This window comes from Phyllobates terribilis, unplaced genomic scaffold (genome assembly GCF_046119375.1).
Source record: "Phyllobates terribilis strain yellow unplaced genomic scaffold, ASM4611937v1 Scaffold_366__1_contigs__length_1906876, whole genome shotgun sequence".
Lineage (NCBI taxonomy): Eukaryota > Metazoa > Chordata > Amphibia > Anura > Dendrobatidae > Phyllobates > Phyllobates terribilis.
The window spans coordinates 1,874,970-1,889,311 of NW_027363126.1; the positions used below are offsets into that span (position 1 = coordinate 1,874,970).

The 14,342-nt window shown below is 42.8% G+C and overlaps 4 non-coding genes across 4 annotated transcripts; all 4 read right to left on the reverse strand.

The window, feature by feature from the left end:
* Window positions 1–444: 444 nt before the first annotated feature.
* LOC141222975 (U2 spliceosomal RNA) lies at window positions 445–635 on the reverse strand. Its single transcript, XR_012290690.1, has one exon. It is a non-coding gene; the product is annotated as a U2 spliceosomal RNA (small nuclear RNA).
* A 1,115-nt stretch (window positions 636–1,750) lies between these two features.
* Window positions 1,751–1,945, reverse strand: LOC141223053 (U2 spliceosomal RNA). The gene has a single exon (XR_012290759.1). It is a non-coding gene; the product is annotated as a U2 spliceosomal RNA (small nuclear RNA).
* A 10,399-nt stretch (window positions 1,946–12,344) lies between these two features.
* On the reverse strand, window positions 12,345–12,535 carry LOC141222977 (U2 spliceosomal RNA). Its single transcript, XR_012290692.1, has one exon. It is a non-coding gene; the product is annotated as a U2 spliceosomal RNA (small nuclear RNA).
* A 1,115-nt stretch (window positions 12,536–13,650) lies between these two features.
* LOC141223025 (U2 spliceosomal RNA) lies at window positions 13,651–13,849 on the reverse strand. The gene has a single exon (XR_012290737.1). It is a non-coding gene; the product is annotated as a U2 spliceosomal RNA (small nuclear RNA).
* Window positions 13,850–14,342: the final 493 nt, after the last annotated feature.

Here is a 14,342-nt window from a genome sequence, read left to right on the forward strand (position 1 = left end):
CAGCAGAGTAACCAGCGCACATACCTGTTAGCTCAGGTGAGTTTAAAAGGCTGCTGTTGATAACAAGGGCATTTGCTAAATAGATGGTGTGTGTGCAACAATATACTGAAAGGTCAATTATATTGTGCAGCTTATCTCACCACCTGTAGTTATTTAGGTGAAAGCTCCAAAATGCTTGCCTAATATGTCTGTTTATCCAAAAGGAAGTAAAAAGGGAGAGCTAGAAAGATAGCATTGCATCACATTACATGGCAATGCAATGCACAGTTGCTGAAGTTGAACCAAAATGAGCTTGTAATCTGGCTTCTGCAACTTTGAACATGAAAAATCCAATGAGGAGAAGAAAAGCAAAGCCAAAGAGTCCATCCCAAAATCCGACAAACAAGCAAAATGAACAAAAAACATTGAATTCAATTCTTTCTGATTTTAGAAACTGCATTAAAGAAGGGGTGCACCGGTCCTGGAGATACTGCAATACCAGGTCAATGCGTGGAGTGGACAGAGCAAGCTCTTTTTCCATCTCCCTGTTCTAAAAATCCATTTAATATATGGTCCCCAGATAGGGGACGTATCAGATATTAAACTGATAAGAACAGATACTACACTTGATCTTAGCCAAAAGGCCGAGAAGCGATAACCAGAATTGGTTTCAAACTACGGAGCCACCCAAGGATCCTGAAAAGTCCATTTGTGGAGATGAGCTCCTGGACTCCCGTTAAGAAGACATGTTGTCAACCTCTAGATCCCTTACATGCCTGCACTTTTCGGCTTGCTGCTGCTGCAATCCACGCGTTTTAGATCTGCATAACTCCACCTCTTTAAACACAGCACCTTCACCCCCTGCTGTTCCCACCCGCCTCAACACCGTTGGAAGGGAGGAGAACCAATTAAGGCGGGGGGTGGGGTGGAACGAGCAGCTGTCTACCCTTAGCAGGAGGGCTCCTGATTACATACCTCTCCTGCTGCTGCTGCTGCTGGCTGTCCAGCAGCAGACTGAAGGTGGCTGCTGCTGTGCACAGGTATATAAAGGCTCAGAGCCTATTATGACACGCGCAGCCAGCGTTCCATTGCCACATTCCATCTACTGCAGGCAGGATACCTGGCTGGCTGAATGTCGCTGAGAAGCTCACAGAGACCGCCATAAGCAACAGTTTAACAGAATGCCACAGACTAATCAACCAAACTTTTTGGGTTGGGTTCTCTTTTATAGTCTGCAGGCATTAAATGAAAGAAGTCAGTGTTCCAGCAGAAGGAGACAACGTTTCAGAAAAGGCATTGTAGCAAACCAAAAAAGAAATTTTAAGCGCAGCAGAGTAACCAGCGCACATACCTGTTAGCTCAGGTGAGTTTAAAAGGCTGCTGTTGATAACAAGGGCATTTGCTAAATAGATGGTGTGTGTGCAACAATATACTGAAAGGTCAATTATATTGTGCAGCTTATCTCACCACCTGTAGTTATTTAGGTGAAAGCTCCAAAATGCTTGCCTAATATGTCTGTTTATCCAAAAGGAAGTAAAAAGGGAGAGCTAGAAAGATAGCATTGCATCACATTACATGGCAATGCAATGCACAGTTGCTGAAGTTGAACCAAAATGAGCTTGTAATCTGGCTTCTGCAACTTTGAACATGAAAAATCCAATGAGGAGAAGAAAAGCAAAGCCAAAGAGTCCATCCCAAAATCCGACAAACAAGCAAAATGAACAAAAAACATTGAATTCAATTCTTTCTGATTTTAGAAACTGCATTAAAGAAGGGGTGCACCGGTCCTGGAGATACTGCAATACCAGGTCAATGCGTGGAGTGGACAGAGCAAGCTCTTTTTCCATCTCCCTGTTCTAAAAATCCATTTAATATATGGTCCCCAGATAGGGGACGTATCAGATATTAAACTGATAAGAACAGATTTTTTTTTTTTTTTTTTTTTATACCATTCAGTAAAATTTTTCAAGCAACAATCAATAGTATAAAAACTCATACTACGTTGCCCAGTCTTACATCATAATGGTACTTTCTTTATTTCATATTTATAACTTTATACTGAAACAGTTGTAATACCTTTTGAATGGACAAAAAAACTATAAAACATACCATTATCATAAAAAAAGACAGATCACAACACTTAAACAAGGACTTACTGGTACTTTACCAGTGACCTCCATTTTTTGACTTTCCAAAAACCTTCTGAATCAGAGCCACCACCGCCACGGCTGTCCCATAAATAAACTATGTATGACCTTGACAAAACCATCCTAACACAAATATTAACTGAGATTATTTTCCTTTTAAATAAACACAAATTCCTAACGTCCCACAGACTTTCTATTACACATGCCATTATCAACCACAACAATCTCTCTTTCACCCGGCTACTTGCACCCATCCCAAACATTACCACTCTCCAATTTATAAAATTCACACCCGCTAGTTCCTTGCATAAACCACCCACTCCCTTCCAAACACTCTGAGCATAATCACAATTCCAAACCAAATGCATAACAGTTTCACTCGCCCCACATCCATCCCTCGGACATACCTCTGTTCTAATCAGATCCCTCCTCTTCTGTACCTCTCTCACAGGCAAAATCTCATGCAAACTCATCCATACGATATCACGCTGCCTATTCGATATTCCTTTTATACTCAGGTTCCTCCATACACACAACGCTTCACTCGATCTCAAGCCCCTAATGTTACATTCAAACTCTCTAACACACATCCTTCTCCTTACATTCCTTATCACTTTGAAATCACCCATAGGAACATCCAACAAATCATGCTTGACAACAAATTTTTCAACAAACTCATACCACACTGGACATTTAAACGAAACAGGCACTCTTGCATCCCTTCTCATCCATTTCAACCCAAACAACATCCATCCAGCCATATATTTAATCATAAAAGCCGTCTTGTTATCCCTACCTAACAGAACAACCACTGTTTTAATATAATTTAAACCAAGACAAAATTCAAAATTTGGGAAATCCATTCCCCCATGTTCACGTAACTTACACAAATATTCCCTTTTAAGTTTTTCCATCTTACTTCCCAAATAAAACGTAAAAATTAGCTTCTCAATCCGCCTAAAACCCCTATAAGGGGCTGGAAAAACCACTGACACAAAAAGTAACATAGGAAGAATCACTGACTTAATAGAATCATAGAATCATAGAATGGTAGAGTTGGAAGGGACCTCCTGGGTCATCTGGTCCAACCCCCTGCTCAAAGCAGGATTCACTAGATCATCTCAGACAGATGTCTGTCCAGCCTCTGTTTGAAGACGTCCATTGAAGGGGAACTCACCACCTCTCGTGGCAGCCTGTTCCACTCATTAATCACCCTAACTGTCAAAAAGTTTTTTCTAATATCTAATCTGTGTCTCCTCCCATTTAGTTTCATCCCATTGCTTCTAGTCTTTCCTTGTGCAAATGAGAATAAAGATGATCCTTCTACAATGTGACAGCCCTTGACATATTTGTAGACAGCTATTAAGTCTCCTCTCAGTCTTCTTTTTTGCAAGCTAAACATTCCCAAATCCTGCAACCGTTCCTCATAGGACATGGTTTGCAGACCAGTCACCATTCTGGTCGCTCTTCTCTGAACTTGCTCCAGTTTGTCTATGTCTTTTTTAAAATGTGGTGCCCAAAACTGTACACAGTATTCCAGATGAGGTCTGACCAAAGAGGAGTAAAGACCGATAATGACTTCACGTGATCTAGACTGTATGCTTCTGTTAATACATCCCAGAATTGTATTTGCCTTTTTTGCTGCTGCATCACACTGTTGACTCATGTTCAGTCTATGATCTATTAGTATACCTAAGTCTTTTTCACATGTACTGTTGCTTAGCTCTATTCCTCCCATTCTGTATATGCTTTTTTCATTTTTATTGCCCAGATGTAGTACTTTGCATTTTTCCCTGTTAAAAACCATTCTGTTGGTTGCTGCCCACTGCTCCAGTTTATTTAGGTCTTTTTGAATCCTCTCTCTCTCTTCTCTAGTATTAGCTATCCCTCCTAGCTTTGTGTCATCAGCAAATTTAATCAGTTTACCCTCAATTCCTTCATCTAAATCATTGATAAAGATGTTGAACAATACAGGTCCCAGGACGGAGCCCTGTGGTACCCCACTTGAGACATTCATCCAGCTGGATGTGAAGCCATTTACAACCACCCTTTGAGTCCGATCACTAAGCCAGTTATGAATCCACCTAACAGTTGCCTGGTCCATTGCATACTTGGTCATTTTTTCAATAAGGATGATGTGAGATACTTTGTCAAATGCTTTGCTGAAGTCAAGATATACTATATCTACAGCATTTCCCTGATCCACCCAGTCAGTGATTCTGTCATAGAAGGAAATTAAGTTAGTCTGGTTTGACTTGTTAGTTACAAACCCATGCTGACTCTGGTTAATCACTTCATTCTTATCCATGTACTTACATACATGTTGTTTAATAATTTGTTCAAAGATCTTTCCTGGTATAGAAGTCAGACTCACCGGCCTATAGTTCCCTGGGTCCACCTTCTTCCCCTTTTTGAAGATAGGAACAACATTTGCTCTTCTCCAGTCTTCTGGGACTTCTCCTGTTCTCCAAGAATTTTCAAAGATTATGGAGAGTGGTTCTAAAATTTCTTCTACAATCTCCTTCAGTACTCTGGGGTGTAATTCATCTGGACCTGGAGACTTGAACTCATTTATGTTAGCTAAATATTCCCTCACAATCTTTCTGTTTACTGATAACTTGGATTCCTCTATTCCTTTAAAAGGACAGTGAAGATCAGTTGATGTTCCATTTTCTTTCTGAGAGAAAACAGATGCAAAATAGGAATTAAAAAGTTCGGCCTTCTCAACATCCTCTCTTACCATTTCTCCATTTTCATCCTGTAAAAATCCTATAGCATCTTTGACTTTTCTTTTACTTTTGACATACCCCCAAAATCCTTTTTTATTGCTTTTGACATCTCTTGCAAGCCTTAATTCATTGTCAGCTTTAGCTAACCTGATACGTGCCCTACAGGATCTGCAGACTGCATTATAATCTTCTTTAGATATGCCTCCCTCTTTCCATTTAATAAACATTTCTTTCTTTCTTTTTAGCATGTGTTTAAGTTCTGTGTTCATCCATCCTGGTTTCCTTAAATGCTTCCCATTCTTCCTACTTTTCGGGATTGTTAACGATTGTGCTTTGAGAATCTCATTTTTAAAAATTTCCCATCCTTCCTGGACATTTTTGTCCTTAAGGACATCCAGCCATTGGATCCCTCCTATTCTCTTTCTGAGTCTCTTAAAATCTGCCTTTCTAAAATCTAACCTTGAAGTTTGAGTCTTCACATGTCTTCCTCCTCTAGTTATCCAAAATTCTATAATAGCATGATCGCTGCCTCCTAGGGTCCCAGCCACCTTTACCTCCTCAACTATTTCCTCCCTGTTTATAAGAATTAGATCCAAAGTAGCAGATCCCCTTGTTTTCTCCCCTACCTTTTGGAAGATAAAGTTGTCAGCAAGAGAGGATAAGAATTTGCTTGACCTGTTAGTTTTACTTGAGAGAGATTCCCAACAAATGTCTGGATAGTTGAAATCTCCCATGACCACTACGTCATATTTTTTGGAGAATTTGGTCATTTGATACATAAAGAGTTCATCCATATCTTCAGCTTGCCCAGGTGGCCTGTAGTAAATGCCTACAATGGTGTCCTTTCCGTTGTTCTCTCCTTGTATTCTTACCCAAACAGTTTCCACAGAACTCCCAGTCTCTGAAGCTTCAATCTCTGTGCAGATATTCGCTTTTCTAACATACAATGCAACACCTCCTCCTCGTTTATCAAGTCTGTTTCTTGCAAATAAGTTGTATCCTTTTAGCCTTTTATTCCAATCATGTGTATCGTCCCACCAAGTTTCAGTGATTCCAATGACATCATATTCCTTTTCCTGCATTAGTAGTTCCAATTCTCCTTGTTTGTTGCCCATGCTTTGTGCATTTGTATAAAAACATTTTAGTTTGTGATTGGTTTCTCTTCCTCCCATATTTTTATTATTTAGATTTTTTTGTCTTTGTTCTTCCTTTCCACTTCCAGTAGCAGAGATCTCAATAGTATTTGTCAGCTGTATGGCTTTTTCTGGCCTTTTGCTTCCCTTCCCACATTGTTCTAGTTTAAAGCTCTTCTGATGAGTGTAGCAAGGCGACTTCCAAATACATGTTTTCCAGTCTTCGTAAGGTGCACCCCATCTCTAGCAAGTAGTCCATCGTATAGGTAATTCATTCCGTGATCCAGAAATCCAAATCCTTGTTGACGGCACCATCGACGTAGCCAGTTGTTCACCTGTAGAATCTTATTCCACCTCATTGTTCCATGGCCATCCACTGGGAGGATGGATGAGAAGACCACCTGCGCTCCCAATTCTTTCACTTTCTTGCCTAAGTCTTCAAAGTCACTGCAGATGGTTTCCAGGTCCTTTCTTGCGGTGTCATTTGTCCCCACATGTATTAGCAGGAATGGGTAGTGATCTGTAGGTCTGAAGAGTCTTGATATCCTGTCAGACACATCTTTAATTTTTGCTCCTGGAAGACAGCACATTTCTCTTGAGGTTATGTCTGGTCTGCAGATAGCGGCCTCTGTTCCTCTTAACAGGGAATCCCCCATGACCACCACTCTCCGTTTTTTCTTCACAACATTCTTCTTTCTCCATCCAGGAGGATTCTGAGGGCTTACAAGGTTATTCATTGCTGGCAAAGTCTTATCTTGCTGTATTTCTTCATGGTTCTCCTGTGTGAGAGCCTGGTACTGGTTCCTGAGCAGTATGGGTGCTGACTGCCTCTCGATCCTCCTGCTTCTGTGGGTCACATGCTTCCATTCCTCTGTTTCGTCAGGTGCAGTTCGAATTTCTTCTCTTTCTGAATCATGAAGAGATAATTCTGCTCTGTCTAAGAACTCTTCACCTTCCTTAATGATTTTCAAGGTAGTTAACCTCTCTTCTAGATTTCGCAACTTTTCCTCCAACAGGGACACAAGCTTGCATTTCTGGCATGTGAAGTCTGGCTTTTCCACTGGCAAGTCTGTGAACATGTAGCAGGATATGCAGCTCACCAAATGGCTCCTGGACTCTTCCATGTTCTTATTGTTAATGTTCTGAAAACAGTGAAAAAAGCTTAAAAAAAAAGCTTCAAAATGCGCGCGCCGATCGGCGCGCGGTTTACCGATGTCCTCTTTTCAGCTCCAACAGCCAAAATCCAGTGTTCTTTGAGCTCGCGGAGACTCTTCACTTACCCCAAAATGCAGTGGGAATATGCAAATTATCTCCTCAGGACTCCTCCCCTGGTTTACCGATGTCCTCTTTTCAGCTCCAACAGCCAAAATCCAGTGTTCTTTGAGCTCGCGGAGACTCTTCACTTACCCCAAAATGCAGTGGGAATATGCAAATTATCTCCTCAGGACTCCTCCCCTGGTTTATAATAAGGACTTTGCCTGACAATGTCAAGTCCCGCAACCTCCAAAAATTTAACTTCTGTTCAATCCTCTTACCGCATTCATCCCAACTCTCATTCCCTTTCAGATCTTTGTTAAACCACACCCCCAAAACCTTAATAGCACCTTCTTCACATATCACACCATCCATCCTAACACTCGAATCCCCGAAACACTTAAAGCTACACTTCCCCCAATTCACCCTAAAACCAGATGCACCACAAAAGAAATCTAAAAGCAACCTTGCTCGATTCATAGCAGCCATATTATCACTCACCACAACAACATCGTCCATATACCCCATTACCTTTACAGTCTTTCCACCACTCCCTGGGATCAGAAGACCATTCATCACTTTCTCTTTCCGAATCATGCACAACAGGGGCTCAATCACACTTATAAACAGGACAGGGGACAACGGACACCCCTGCCTGACCCCTGATTTTATGCACACCTTCTCACTCAAACATCCATTCACTAACACTTCACTCACCACACCATCATACAAACACCTTATGGCATTCACAAAAACACTAGGAAAACCCATCCTAACTAACACCTCAAACATAAACGCATGCGACACTCTATCAAAAGCTTTCTCAAAATCCACACAAAAAACCATACATTTCCCCTTCCTAAACATACAATCTCCAATTACGTCCCGCAACAACAAGAGGTTATCAGTCATACACCTACCTGGCACCGCGCACACTTGATCATCACCAACCACACTTCCAATCACCCCACGCATACGGTTAGCCAGAATTTTGCTAAAGACTTTATAATCTGCATTGAGTAATGTAATCGGCCTCCAATTACGCAAATTCTTTTTCTCACCCTTCTTACATAGTAAAACAACTACTCCTTCTTTCATGGAATTACAAAGTACACCATTCATCCACATATATTGACATACCTCCACAAAATCAACACCAATCACATCCCATGCTTTTACATAAAACTCCACAGGCAACCCATCTTTCCCAGGTGTTTTATTCTTTTTCGCACCATCCACCGCCTTTTTGACCTCATCAAAAACAATATCCTCACTCAAACATTCACGTTCCCCTGCTTCAAGCTGACTCTCCAACATACCTAACACATGCTCTTTCAAACCCCCATCCACCCATTTAGACTCAAATAAACTACTATAGAAACTATGTACCTCATCCAACACTTCCCTTCCAACCACAGTCATACCATTATCATTTACAACCTCATCCAACTCATCTTTTTTACTGCACATTTTTTTAAAAAAGTACCTCGTACACTTCTCATCCATATCCAAATGCTCAACTCTCGTCCTAAAAATAATTTCCTTCCCACGCTTTTCCAAAACACGCTTCATCTCATCTCTCGCTCCTCTGAGTTGATCACTAACATCAATTCCTTTCATACTCATTTTATGTAACCACTCAATCCTCATATTTAAATCTTTAAATCTGCCTCTTTCAATTGCTGCTTTTTTATAACCCCACCTCCTAAAAAAATTCTTAATTTCCAATTTCACCCAATCCCACCATACAGTCACATCCACAAAATTATTTTTCCTAGACCTCCACCATTCATACTTACTTTCGAAGTCTCTCATAACCCTAACATCCTCTAACAACCTAACATTTAGCTTCCATACCCCAACACCATGCACCATTTTTTTATCACCTTCAAACATACCCCACAAACATTCATGGTCTGTGAAAGAAAAAACATGCTGTTTAAAAAATTTACACACCAAACCTCTATTTGTATACAGCATGCGGTCAATCCTGGACACTATTCCTCCCCTATCAGCTCTATATGTGGCCGGTGGTGGCTTACTCAAAAATTCCGCTGCATCTAAAAAAGAAAAATCAGATGTAATTTGATTAAGGACCTTACCTGTGACATCAATTTCCCCTTCAGAAACACAATTGAAATCACCAACTAATAATATTGGAATCCTTCCAGGCAAAAATAAATGTATTTTCTCTAATAGTGCTAACCTATCCCCTTTGTTAATTGGACAATACACGTTAACAATTTTCACCCTCCACCCTCTCCCCTTAACCACTGCCATTATACAACGACCTGGCTCCACCACCATATAATTTTCAAAACTTAAATCCCTATTCCCCAACAAAATCCCCACACCATCATTTTTGTTTGTCATTGAACCTGACCAAATGCTATGCCCATATACCCAGTCCTTTTCAGGAGGTGACTCTTCAATTCCGCACTCTTGCAGACAGTAAATATTTGCTCCAAGATTTTTTAGTTCTTCCAGTATAGCCAATCTTCTAGGCTTAGATTTTATAAGCCTTACATTTATTGACAGTACACTACAGCCCATGTTGGAGCCCATTTTTTAACCATATTCGGTAAAAAAGAACATACCCCCCACCGAAGAGTCAACCTTTCTCGTCTTGAAACTCGATTCCTGATGTTAAGCAGAGAATGCTGGCCGCCTCCTCCAAAAAAGACCTCCTAGGAGAGGCACTGTAGCTCTCGGGATAGCTCCTATCACTTAAGGGGCTGATGCTCCCAATACTGGCAGGTGAAAAATCTGGCCGGAACTTCTTTGCAGAAGACACATCAGAGTCCTCATCAGGGGGCCTCACCACAGCCCCGGTGAAGTCACCCTGGCCACCACCACCTTCATGAATTGCCTCTGAGCTTTCCAAAGCCAACACCGGCGTTGTGGAGAGTGAACCGCTCACTTCTCCCTCACCACTCACATCAAGCAGAATTGACATATCTGCAGGCTCTATCTCAACAGCGCTTCCACCAGCAGGATCGGGTGCTTGCTCCATCTCTTCCATGAAGTCCCTTACTGCCTCGATCGCCTCACCAATAGTGGCGGCAGTAGTAGGACGTGGGGACACGGCCTCTGCATATGACCTGGAACGATGGGGACAGTCCTTGAAAGCGTGTCCCTCCTCGCCACATGCATTACAAACCATGGAGTTAGTACACTCCATTGCCAGATGACCCTCTTTATTGCATTTCCCACAAAACTTCTCCACCGTGCAGTCCTCTTGGTAGTGTCCAAAGGATTTACACTTCCTGCAAAACCGCGGAGCACCAGGAAAATACATATACCCTCTATCCCTCCCGATGGCAAAACTGAGGGGAGGGTAGTGGATACCCCCAGGTCCCTGGGGGTCCTCCTGGAACCGTACAAAAAACTTGTGTTTGCCAGTCCACAAGCCCACCTCATTCCTCACCTTGTGTGAGTAGGACACATAGCTGCAATGACGGTTCAGGAATCTAGTAATGTCCTCCACATCCACAAGGGGGTTGTGCATAAACACAACAACTGGCACTTCCCCCTTAGTATACAATACCGTAAATGTAAGCCCATCAAGAGCCGGATGATCCAAGGCTTGCTGATCCTTTAGAGTCTTGAAAAGATTCTGGCAAGCTGCCATACGATCAAGGACTAAAACGTACCGGCCATTCTTTGGGAACTCCTGTAGGCAAATGATGTCTCCACGACCAACATTCAAAATCTTGAAGATGACGACTTCCACCAAGAACTGCAGGTTAAAGAAATTCCTCCTCGACTCCTCAATATCAATGCGAAAAGCATTTTTGACCCGAATATCATCGGTCCCGGCATAGCGAATCTTGACGCCCATTATCACCTCTCGTTTCCTCTGGACCCCCCCCAATAGCAGCAGGCAGCTTAAGCCACCTAAGTGGCGATGCTGCAAGGCCGAGGGGGAGACACTATAGGATCCTTCTGACCAGATACAAGATCTAAGCCAAAAGGCCGAGAAGCGATAACCAGAATTGGTTTCAAACTACGGAGCCACCCAAGGATCCTGAAAAGTCCATTTGTGGAGATGAGCTCCTGGACTCCCGTTAAGAAGACATGTTGTCAACCTCTAGATCCCTTACATGCCTGCACTTTTCGGCTTGCTGCTGCTGCAATTCACGCGTTTTAGATCTGCATAACTCCACCTCTTTAAACACAGCACCTTCACCCCCTGCTGTTCCCACCCGCCTCAACACCGTTGGAAGGGAGGAGAACCAATTAAGGCGGGGGGTGGGGTGGAACGAGCAGCTGTCTACCCTTAGCAGGAGGGCTCCTGATTACATACCTCTCCTGCTGCTGCTGCTGCTGGCTGTCCAGCAGCAGACTGAAGGAGGCTGCTGCTGTGCACAGGTATATAAAGGCTCAGAGCCTATTATGACACGCGCAGCCAGCGTTCCATTGCCACATTCCATCTACTGCAGGCAGGATACCTGGCTGGCTGAATGTCGCTGAGAAGCTCACAGAGACCGCCATAAGCAACAGTTTAACAGAATGCCACAGACTAATCAACCAAACTTTTTGGGTTGGGTTCTCTTTTATAGTCTGCAGGCATTAAATGAAAGAAGTCAGTGTTCCAGCAGAAGGAGACAACGTTTCAGAAAAGGCATTGTAGCAAACCAAAAAAGAAATTTTAAGCGCAGCAGAGTAACCAGCGCACATACCTGTTAGCTCAGGTGAGTTTAAAAGGCTGCTGTTGATAACAAGGGCATTTGCTAAATAGATGGTGTGTGTGCAACAATATACTGAAAGGTCAATTATATTGTGCAGCTTATCTCACCACCTGTAGTTATTTAGGTGAAAGCTCCAAAATGCTTGCCTAATATGTCTGTTTATCCAAAAGGAAGTAAAAAGGGAGAGCTAGAAAGATAGCATTGCATCACATTACATGGCAATGCAATGCACAGTTGCTGAAGTTGAACCAAAATGAGCTTGTAATCTGGCTTCTGCAACTTTGAACATGAAAAATCCAATGAGGAGAAGAAAAGCAAAGCCAAAGAGTCCATCCCAAAATCCGACAAACAAGCAAAATGAACAAAAAACATTGAATTCAATTCTTTCTGATTTTAGAAACTGCATTAAAGAAGGGGTGCACCGGTCCTGGAGATACTGCAATACCAGGTCAATGCGTGGAGTGGACAGAGCAAGCTCTTTTTCCATCTCCCTGTTCTAAAAATCCATTTAATATATGGTCCCCAGATAGGGGACGTATCAGATATTAAACTGATAAGAACAGATACTACACTTGATCTTAGCCAAAAGGCCGAGAAGCGATAACCAGAATTGGTTTCAAACTACGGAGCCACCCAAGGATCCTGAAAAGTCCATTTGTGGAGATGAGCTCCTGGACTCCCGTTAAGAAGACATGTTGTCAACCTCTAGATCCCTTACATGCCTGCACTTTTCGGCTTGCTGCTGCTGCAATCCACGCGTTTTAGATCTGCATAACTCCACCTCTTTAAACACAGCACCTTCACCCCCTGCTGTTCCCACCCGCCTCAACACCGTTGGAAGGGAGGAGAACCAATTAAGGCGGGGGGTGGGGTGGAACGAGCAGCTGTCTACCCTTAGCAGGAGGGCTCCTGATTACATACCTCTCCTGCTGCTGCTGCTGCTGGCTGTCCAGCAGCAGACTGAAGGTGGCTGCTGCTGTGCACAGGTATATAAAGGCTCAGAGCCTATTATGACACGCGCAGCCAGCGTTCCATTGCCACATTCCATCTACTGCAGGCAGGATACCTGGCTGGCTGAATGTCGCTGAGAAGCTCACAGAGACCGCCATAAGCAACAGTTTAACAGAATGCCACAGACTAATCAACCAAACTTTTTGGGTTGGGTTCTCTTTTATAGTCTGCAGGCATTAAATGAAAGAAGTTAGTGTTCCAGCAGAAGGAGACAACGTTTCAGAAAAGGCATTGTAGCAAACCAAAAAAGAAATTTTAAGCGCAGCAGAGTAACCAGCGCACATACCTGTTAGCTCAGGTGAGTTTAAAAGGCTGCTGTTGATAACAAGGGCATTTGCTAAATAGATGGTGTGTGTGCAACAATATACTGAAAGGTCAATTATATTGTGCAGCTTATCTCACCACCTGTAGTTATTTAGGTGAAAGCTCCAAAATGCTTGCCTAATATGTCTGTTTATCCAAAAGGAAGTAAAAAGGGAGAGCTAGAAAGATAGCATTGCATCACATTACATGGCAATGCAATGCACAGTTGCTGAAGTTGAACCAAAATGAGCTTGTAATCTGGCTTCTGCAACTTTGAACATGAAAAATCCAATGAGGAGAAGAAAAGCAAAGCCAAAGAGTCCATCCCAAAATCCGACAAACAAGCAAAATGAACAAAAAACATTGAATTCAATTCTTTCTGATTTTAGAAACTGCATTAAAGAAGGGGTGCACCGGTCCTGGAGATACTGCAATACCAGGTCAATGCGTGGAGTGGACAGAGCAAGCTCTTTTTCCATCTCCCTGTTCTAAAAATCCATTTAATATATGGTCCCCAGATAGGGGACGTATCAGATATTAAACTGATAAGAATTTAAGAACAGATACTACACTTGATCTTAGCCAAAAGGCCGAGAAGCGATAACCAGAATTGGTTTCAAACTACGGAGCCACCCAAGGATCCTGAAAAGTCCATTTGTGGAGATGAGCTCCTGGACTCCCGTTAAGAAGACATGTTGTCAACCTCTAGATCCCTTACATGCCTGCACTTTTCGGCTTGCTGCTGCTGCAATCCACGCGTTTTAGATCTGCATAACTCCACCTCTTTAAACACAGCACCTTCACCCCCTGCTGTTCCCACCCGCCTCAACACCGTTGGAAGGGAGGAGAACCAATTAAGGCGGGGGGTGGGGTGGAACGAGCAGCTGTCTACCCTTAGCAGGAGGGCTCCTGATTACATACCTCTCCTGCTGCTGCTGCTGCTGGCTGTCCAGCAGCAGACTGAAGGTGGCTGCTGCTGTGCACAGGTATATAAAGGCTCAGAGCCTATTATGACACGCGCAGCCAGCGTTCCATTGCCACATTCCATCTACTGCAGGCAGGATACCTGGCTGGCTGAATGTCGCTGAGAAGCTC